Source organism: Piliocolobus tephrosceles, chromosome 9 (genome assembly GCF_002776525.5).
Source record: "Piliocolobus tephrosceles isolate RC106 chromosome 9, ASM277652v3, whole genome shotgun sequence".
In the NCBI taxonomy this organism is placed as follows: Eukaryota; Metazoa; Chordata; class Mammalia; order Primates; family Cercopithecidae; genus Piliocolobus; species Piliocolobus tephrosceles.
In genome coordinates this window covers 17,160,083-17,169,606 of record NC_045442.1, presented here as the reverse complement: position 1 = coordinate 17,169,606, position 9,524 = coordinate 17,160,083, and the positions used below count along the sequence as shown (strand labels likewise).

At 38.4% G+C, this 9,524-nt stretch overlaps 1 pseudogene; it reads left to right on the top strand.

Moving 5' to 3' along the window:
* The first annotated feature begins 3,140 nt into the window (after positions 1-3,140).
* Positions 3,141-3,232, top strand: LOC111550827 (annotated as a pseudogene).
* The last annotated feature ends 6,292 nt before the right edge of the window (positions 3,233-9,524 follow it).

Below are 9,524 nucleotides of genomic sequence, written 5' to 3'. Positions count from 1 at the left end.
CCCTCAACCCTTGACAGACACTGATCTGTTCTTTGCAGTTAACATTAGTTTTGCCTGTTTTAGAACTTCATGGAAGCCTAATTATGCTCTTTTCTGTTGGGTTTCTTTCATTTACTTATGAGTAGTATTTGGTTAATATCTCTGAGATTTGTCCATGATGCTACATGTACTCATACTTCATTTCTTTATATAACTGAGTAGTATTCTACTGCATGAATATTGCATGATTTTTTTCAACTTTCATTTTAGATTCAGGGGTACATGTGCAGGTTTATTTCCTGGTTATATTGCATGATGCTGGGGTTTGGGTATGACTGATCCCGTCAGCCAGGTACTAAGCATAGTACCCAAGAGTCAGTTTTCCAACCCTTGCCCCACCTCTCTCATGCCCCTGTCTAATAGTCCTCAGTGTCTATTTTTGCCATCTTTATGTCCATGAGTCCCTGATGTTTAGCTCCCACTTATAAATGAGAACATGTGGTATTCGGTTTTCTGTTCCTGTGTTAATTCACTTAGGATAATGGCCTCCAGCTGCATCCATGTTGCTAAAAAGGACATGTTTTCATTCCTTTTTATGGTTGTTATTTTTTACTTCTTATTTGTTTACTTTTAAACTTTTATTTTAGGTTCAGGGGTACATGTGCAGGTTTGTTATTAATATGTAGGTAAACTGCATTGCAAGGGTTTGGTGTGCAGATTATTTCATCACCCAGGTAGTAAGCATAGTAACGAACACTTTGTTTTTCGATCCTCACCCTCCTTCTACCCTCCACCCTCAAATAGGCACCAGTGTCTGTTGTTCCCTTCTTTGTATCCATATGTACTCAAAATTTGGCTCCCACTTATGAATAGTATTTGGTTTTCTGTTTCTTTGTTAGTTTGCTTAGGATAATGGCCTCCAGCTGCATCCATGTTGCTGCAAAGGACATGATCTCATTCTTTTTTATGGCTGCATAGTATTCTATTGTGTTTATGTACCACTTTTTTTAATCCAGTCTACCATTGATGGGCATTTATGTTGATCCCATGTCTTTGCTATAGTGAAAAGTGCTGCAATGAATGTACATATGCATATGTCTCTATGGTAGAATGATTTATATTCCTTTCGGTATATACCCAGTAATGGGATTGTTGGGTCGAATGGTACTTCTGTTTTAAGTTCTTTGAGAAATTGCCAAACTGCTTTCCACAATGACTGGACTAATTTACATTTCCACCAGCAGTGTGTAAGCATTTCCTTTTCTCCACAATCTCTCCAATATCTGTCTGTTATTTTTGACTTTTTGATAATAGCCATTATGGCTGGTATGAGATGGTATCTTGTTGTGGTTTTGATTTGCATTTCTCTAATGATTAGTGATGTTGAGCATTTTTTCCTATGCTTGTTGGCCACATGTATGTCTTCTTTTGAAAAGTGTCAGTTCATATTCTTTGCCCACTTTTTATGGAGTTATTTGTTTTTGGCTTGTAAATTTGTTTAAGTTCCTTATAGATTCTGGATATTAGACCTTTGTGGGATGCATAGTTTGCAAATATTTTCTCCCATTCTGTAGGGTGTCTGTTTATTCTGTTGATAGTTTCTTTTGCTGTGCAGAAGCTCTTTAGCTTAATTAGGTCCCATTTATAAATTTTTGTTTCCATTGCAATTACCTTTGGCATCTTCATTGTGAAGTCTTTGCCATGTCCTGTGTCCAGAATGACATGTCCTTCGTTGTCTTCCAGGGTTTTTATAGTTTGCATTTAAGTCTTTAATCCATCTTGAGTTAATTTTTATATATGGTATAAGGAAGGGGTCAAGTTTCAATCTTCTGCATATGGCTAGCCAGTTATCCCAGTACCATTTATTGAATAGGGAGTCATTTCCCCACTGCTTGTTTTTGTCAATTTTATCTAAGATCAGATGGTTGTAGGCGTGAAGCATTATTTCTGGGCCCTCTATTCCATTCCATTGGTCTATGTGTCTGTTTTTGCACCAGTACCATGCTGTTTTGGTTACTGTAGCCTTGTAGTATAGTTTGAAGTCAAGTAATGTAATGCTTCCAGCTTTGTTCTTTTTGCTTAGGACTTACTTGTTTATTCAGGTTCTTTTTTGATTCCATATGAATTTTCTTCTCTCTCTTTTTTTTTTTTTTTTTTTTTTTGAGACGGAGTCTCGCTCTGTCGCCCAAGCTGGAGTGCAGTGGCGTGCAGTCTTTGCTCACCACAAGCTCTGCCTCCCAGGTTCATGCCATTCTCCTGCCTCAGCCTCCCAAGTAGTTGGGACTATAGGCACGTGCCATCACGCCCAGCTAATTTTTTGCATTTTTAGTAGAGACGGGGTTTCACCGTGTTAGCCAGGATGGTCTTGATCTCCTGACCTCATGATCCACCTGCCTCAGCCTCTGAAAGTGCTGGGATTACAGGCGTGAGCCACCACGCCCAGCCTCCATATGAATTTTCTAATTATGTGAATAATATTGATAGGAATAGCATTGAATCTGTAAATTGCTTTGAGTAATATGGCCATTTTAACAATATTGATTCTTCCTAATTCTCGTTGGAGAGATCTTTCACGTCTTTGGTTAGCTATATTCCTAGGTATTTTATTCTTTTTGTGGCTATTGTGAATGGGAATGCATTCTTGATTTGGCTCTCAGCTTGAATGTGGTTGGTGTTAGGAATGCTACTGATTTTTGTGCATTGATTTTGTATCCTGAAACTTTTCCGAAGTCGTTTATCAGATCAAGGAGCTTTTGGGCAGAGACCATGGGGTTTGCCAGGTATTGAATAATATCCTCTGCAAACAAGCATAGTTTGACTTCCTCTCCTTATTTGAATACCTTTTATTTCTTTCTCTTGCCTAATTGCTCTGGCTAGGACTTCCAGAACTATGTTGAACAGGAGTGGTGAGACTGAGCATCCTTGTCTTGTTCCATTTTTCAAGGGAAATGTTCCAGCTTTTGTCCATTCAGTATGATGTTGACCATGGGTTTGTCATAGATAGCTCTTATTATTTTGAGATATATTTCTTCAATACCTATTTTGTTGAGGGTATTTAACATGAATGGATGGTTAATTTTATCAAAACATTTTCTGCATCTATCAGGATGATTATGTAGTTTTCACATGGACACAAACAACTATGGCACTACTCTTATGACTCGCTTCAGCAGCACATATACTAAAATTGGAATGACACAGAGAAGATTAGCATGACCCTGCACAAGGATGAAGAGTAGGGTTTTAAATTTTCATAAAGTCCAGTTTCTCTTTTTTTTATGGAGTGTTTTTTATGTGTTGTCTAAGAAATCTTTGCTTATTGTAAGGTAGCGAGTATTTTCCTCCTCTATTTTCTACTAGAAGGTTTTAGTTTTGGCTTTTACATTTAGGTCTGTGACTTTAAGCACACTAAACACAGTAATCTCTTCTTATCCATGTTTCTCTTTTTGCAGCTTCAGTTGCATGTGGTCAACCACAGTCCAAAAATGTTAATTAGAAAATTCCAGACATAAACAATTCATGCGTTTTAAATTGCATGCTGTTCTATGTAGCATGACCACATTTCACAGTGCCCTACTCCCTCCTCCCTGGGACATGAATCATTCCTTTGTCCAGCATTTCCAGGCTGGACATGCTACCTAGGCATTAGTCACTTGGTAGTCAGTTGTCCTGGTTATCCAATCAGCTGTTGTGGTATCCAGTGCTGTTTTTCAGTTAAGCCCCATTTTACTTAATAATGGCCCTCAATCACAAGAATAGTGATACCTATGTCAGTCACCTCACTTTATCGCCACACATAGGCATTGTATCATCTCATATCATCACAAGAAGGGTGAGTAGAATATAATAAGTTATTAAGACAGACAGAGAGAGAGGGAGGGAAAGAAAGTGAGAGAGACCACGTGTACATCAATTTTATGAACATACACTGTTCTATTTTATTATTAGTTGTTGTTACTCTCTTACTGTGCCTAATTTATAAATTAAACTTTACTATAGGTATGTATGTATAGAAAAAAACATAGTATATATAGGTTCGGTATTATTGACTGTTCTAGGAATCCACTGGGGGTCTTAGAATATACTCCCCATGAATAAAGGGGAACTACTGTAAGCCATTCCATTGTCTTTTGGCTTGCTGTTTCCATTGAAAAGTCTGCAGTCATTCTTTCTTTGTTTTCCCTGTATCTTTTTACCCTGTCTGCCTTTAAGTTTTTGTGTTTTTTTCTCTCTATTATAGGGTTTCACGGTGTTACCATTTTTTGCCTTTGTTTGGTTTTCATTGGATTTATCCTACTTGATATTGTTCAACTTCTTGGATACATAGATTCATTTTTACAAACAATATTGGACATTTTCAGCCATGATTTCTCCTATTTTATTTAACATTTGGCCTAGGACTACAATTAGGTGTGTGTGAAACTGCTTATTATTACCCCAGATATCAGCAAGACTCTGCAAATTTTCAGCCCTTTTTCCCCTCTCTGAACTTCAGTGTGAATGGCTTTTCTATTGCCATGTCTCAGTTTTCTGATCTTCTCTTCTGTATTTCTTAATATGCTAATCTTGCCTAATAGTTTCTATTTGTCTTCTCATTATGTCTATGTTTTCATTTAGCTCTTAAGCTTATTTATAATAGCTGTTTTAAAGTACTCATCTGCTAATATAATCCCTATCAATTCTAGATCTCCTTCTATTGACTAGTAAGTCATATTTCTCTGCTTCTTTGTATGCCTAATAATTTGATATTGGATGCTGAATACCAATAATTTTACATTTTTGATGCTTGAAGCTTTGTTTTTATGCTTTCTTATGGCACATTGAGATTAATCTTTACTCCAGGGATATTTTAGTCCTCCAAAAGCATGGCCTTTTGGGGGTGTCTACTAAATGCTCTGATTATTCAATAAAATATCTTACTCTGTTGGACTGAATGTCTCCCATCATGTGTGAGCTCCAGGAGTTGTTTGGACTACAAATTCCATCAGCGAATTATTCTTTCTCATATGGTTATTATCTGACCAGCCTCATGGAATCTTACTATTTGAAGACTCAGGTGGACTCCTGTGCCAATTTCTGGAACTTTTCATATTTGTAGCTTCTTCTCTTCCGTACTCTGCTCTGCCCATTCCAAATACTTTGGCCTCACTAAACTCTGATTTTCATCTCCTCAGCCTGATGAGTCTTTCCCTTCTTGGATTCTCCCTCTCTCTGTTAGGGCTCTGGAAATGTCTCCAGACATATAGCTGAAGTAATTAGTGATCTCACCTCATTTGTTTTCCTTTTTCACTTATTATAATCTTGCATTGCTCATTGTCCAATCTTGGAGAACTATTGCTTCATATATATTTTCCAGACTTTTAATTATTTATGGTAAAAGAGCAAGTCTGAAACCACTTGCCCCATCATGGCTAGAGGTGTAAATCCCTCAGCTTGTAATTTTTGAAAGAGACTTTGCTTCCTGCCTTACAAGGGTAGTTGTGAAATGCACATGTATAACAACCTCTGGCTTAGCCTGCCCCTTTGTGGGGCTGCTTGTATAATTCATAATTGTTTGGTGCCTCAAACACCTTAGGTATGGAACAAATATATATATATGGTGCCAATTATTGTTAGTCTTTTTTTCTTTCTTTTTTACTTTTCTCTTTTGTGCTTTCTCTCTCTTTTTCCACTTTCATCACACCTCTCAATATTCATGCTGTGATCTTTGGGTCTGTTGAATTTTGCACCTCTTCCTATTTACTCTCTCTTCTTGTTCATTGGCACCTGAAAAATCTTGTTATTCCATTCTTTAGTACTTTCAGTTGTCTCCCATTCCAAACCCATTGAGAGTCCATATTTTGAAAGAAGCTCAGAAGGGGTGGAAGATGGGCTAAGCGGGTATACAGCAGGGTTGACTGGAATATAAACCATGGAGAAGCTAATCAGATCTGTAAAGTTGTATTTGTGATATAAAGAGAGTAAAGTTAATCTAGAATTGTGCGATATATTACAGCAGCCACTAGCCACATATGACCATTGATCAGTTGAAATGAGGCTAGTGCCACATGTTAATATTGATATAATATTTTGTATGTATTAAATTATAAAACTTGTTAACATTATTTTCCTTGGTTTCTTTTTGCATTTTAAATGTGGCTTGCTTATATTCCTATTGGGCAGTGCTAATCTAGAAAGTACAGGAGAGGGGAAGGGAAGTGAGGTTTTAAGAAGGACAGTACAATGACCAGTCTGCATTTTAGAACTGACTTTCTAACGGTGTATAGAGAACAGACAGAAGAGGAACAGTCTGAGGGCAAGGAAGGCAGTTAGACTACTGTGATGGCTCAGGAAAGACATGATTTGTCATATTTAGTATCACAAAAGTTGTATTTCTGTTTGATAAAATTACCATTTACTGCATTAGTATTGGGAAGCAGACTATAAATAAAACAAAAAAATAGGCTATACAAAGCGTATTTGCATGAATTTGTTTTGGAAAGCAAATACCTAGTCTTACACACCTGTATATACGTACTAATGCCCCCTGGTATTCATTCCTGACTATATTTTAGTCCAAGGCTAAACTAACACAGCCTGGGAGAACATGGCCTTCTTTGGATTGACACAAACAAGTCATTTGGAAATGGTGGGAAGAAATTGTCCCTCCTGACAGCTCTGCTACTTACCAACTGTGTGTTCCTGGGCACATTGATTAAACTCATGTCTCACTGACTTCATAAGGAAAACAGCTAATCCTTTAAGTTTGGTGGGAGATTAAAGGCAAAAACTTAAAAAGTATGGAAACCTAAATAATCAATGCTATAAAATTTTAGGTATGGTTGTTATTCTAGGCCACAAAGAAAACCATCTTTATGTGTAACACAAGAGGGTTGACTACGTTCACGCTTTGGGCCTGGATAGTGAATGTGTGACCCACTCACACTTGGCAGGATAGTAGCTCTAGAAGGTGTAAAGCAATTAACCACCCCCAGAACTTCAGTGTTGTTTTTGCTCAGGGAAGTTTGGGATGCCCCAGACAGCATGTCTTCCTTACCTTCAATGAACTTGGAAAGAGGCCGAGCTAGAAAAAGGGAAGCAGGCCGGGCTCTCTGAAGGTTAAGTAAATGAGACCTCCTTTGGCTAACATGCTGGTTATCTGGCCACACAGGTGTTCTGAAACCTTTCTTTCCCTCACCAGGAGTTTAGTATCACAAGGTTGTCAGAAGCAGAGCCTAAACTTAAACCAATATTTAACTCTGCTGCAACTTGATTAGAAGCATCCAAGTGTGGCATTTTTATTTTCAAATGTACAAGGTTTCTGGGGCAAAGTTGAATTGATGTTATATAATGCACTGGTAAACAGGACACATGGAATTAATTCTCAGTGAGATCCCGGATGTCTTGGCTGTCAATGCCGTGAGGTAGTAGGGTGGGGACTCTCAATGCTTTATTACCATTTGAACAGCTTCTAGTCCAGCCTGCAGTCCTGAGATGTGAGGAGTGACAGAGGCTGGTAGAAAGTAGGGTTTTGATGGGAGCTCCAATCTGCCTCTGGTGTTTGAGGATCTCCTGTGTATCAAGAACATTGAGCTGCTCCAAGTTCACATCAATTGTGTCTAGGGACCCAAGCAACACTGGGTGAATTTTCTCTCAACCGTGGGTATTATACGGGCTCCGATTGTCTATAGAACAATGGTCACCACTAGGGACCGAACTGAAAAATGCCCATTAGAATTTAAAATTTACCAAAATAAAGTGAATACTTGAGCACTTATTTTCTGTGACATGGGAAGTGGCAGGAAAGGGATTTTCAAAAAATCAAGTATTAGAAAAAACCTGTCCAAGTATTAGTGTTATCCGTAAGTATCATCCAAATCTCGTGTTGAAATGTTTAACCCAGTATTTAATGTTTGGTACATGGACTGTTCATGGAAGTAGGAGAAGCATTATGTAATAAATAATCTATTGGTTAAGATAATGTTAATTGTTATAACCCTTAAATCTCAAGGCTTAAAATAATCATTCATTTATTTCTCACATACAATTTAAAATGGATGTTTGTGATTGTGGGTAGTGTTCCTTTAAGCAGGGAGCCCAGATTCCTTCCATCTTGTGTTTCTACCAGCTTCAATACACGGCCTTTAAGGATTTGTCTTTGTCTGCATCAAGCCACAGAAGGCATGGCACATGGAGGACCATGTGTGTTTTTTTCTTTTTTTTTTTTTTTGAGACGGAGTCTTGCTCAGTTACCAGGCTGGAGTACAATGGCGTGATCTCAGCTCACTGCAACCTCCACCTCCCAGGTTCAAGCGATTCTCCTGCCTCAGCCTCCCGAGTAGCTGGGACTACAGGTGTGTGCCACCACACCTGGCTAATTTTTTTTTGTATTTTTAGTAAAGACAGGATTTCACCATGTTGGCCACGATGGTCTCAATCTGACCTTGTAATCCTCCCGCCTCGGCCTCCCAAAGTGCTGGGATTACAGGCCTGAGCCACCTGCGCCTGGCCCATGCGTGGGATTTTAGGAACAGGACTGGACAGGGGTGCACATCCGTGCACTCACATCTCATTAGCCAGAAAATTGGTTACATGACCCCATCTCCCTGCAAGGGAAGACAGAGAATAGAGTCTAGTTCTATTCCCTGTAGAAAGATGCTAGCAAGGCCAGGCGCAGTGGCTTACGCCTATAATCCCAGCACTTTGGAAGGCCAAGGCGGACGGATTACGAGGTCAGGAGATCGTGCCGCTGCACTCCAGCCTGGGCGACAGAGCAAGACTCCGTCTAAAAAACAAAAAAAGATGCTAGCAACTCTGCCACACATACTATGTAAATAGACGCTTCTAGATACTACATTGTCGTCTGAATGAAACAATGCGGTTTATAACACTTCACAACCCAGCTTAAGAGTTCAGCAGGATTATGTGTAGAGGAAGTCATTCAACCAGAGCAGATGTAATAGACGGCTGATTATGTACCATTCCGTTCTTAGCTTTTATAAATTTGAGAAGTTGAATCTTCTTGAGATATTGTAAAATTTGAACTTATTTTAGTTTGCAAAATATCCCCACAGATTTTACTCTCTATTTCAGAATTTGGTGACTATTGATCCTAATTCTTTAAACTATATTAAACAAATGTCCTCCTAATTATGGATCACATTTTGTACCATCTAAAATGCCAACTTAGAAACTTTGTGTGCATTACTTGGTAACTCACACAAAATGTAAATGACTTCATGGTAAAACCAGAGTAAACAATGACTCTCATAGGATATGACTCTGAGATCAAAACAGTATTACCATGGCTAAATACGAGAGAGATGCAAGATTTCTGTTCTTAGAAGCTTCTGGATTTTTTTTTTCTTCTTTTGCATGTTTTGAATAAAAGAAGTTTCAACAGCTTTTTATTTATGAGATTGTGGAGACAATTATTATTGCAGCAATTATGCAAAATAAATTGCTTTGCTTTTCATATTCATTCCCTCATTTGGTCAGTCATCCATCAGAGATGTGTTGAAGGCCTGCTGTGTATCAAGTACTGGGCTAGGTGCTAGGATGTGACA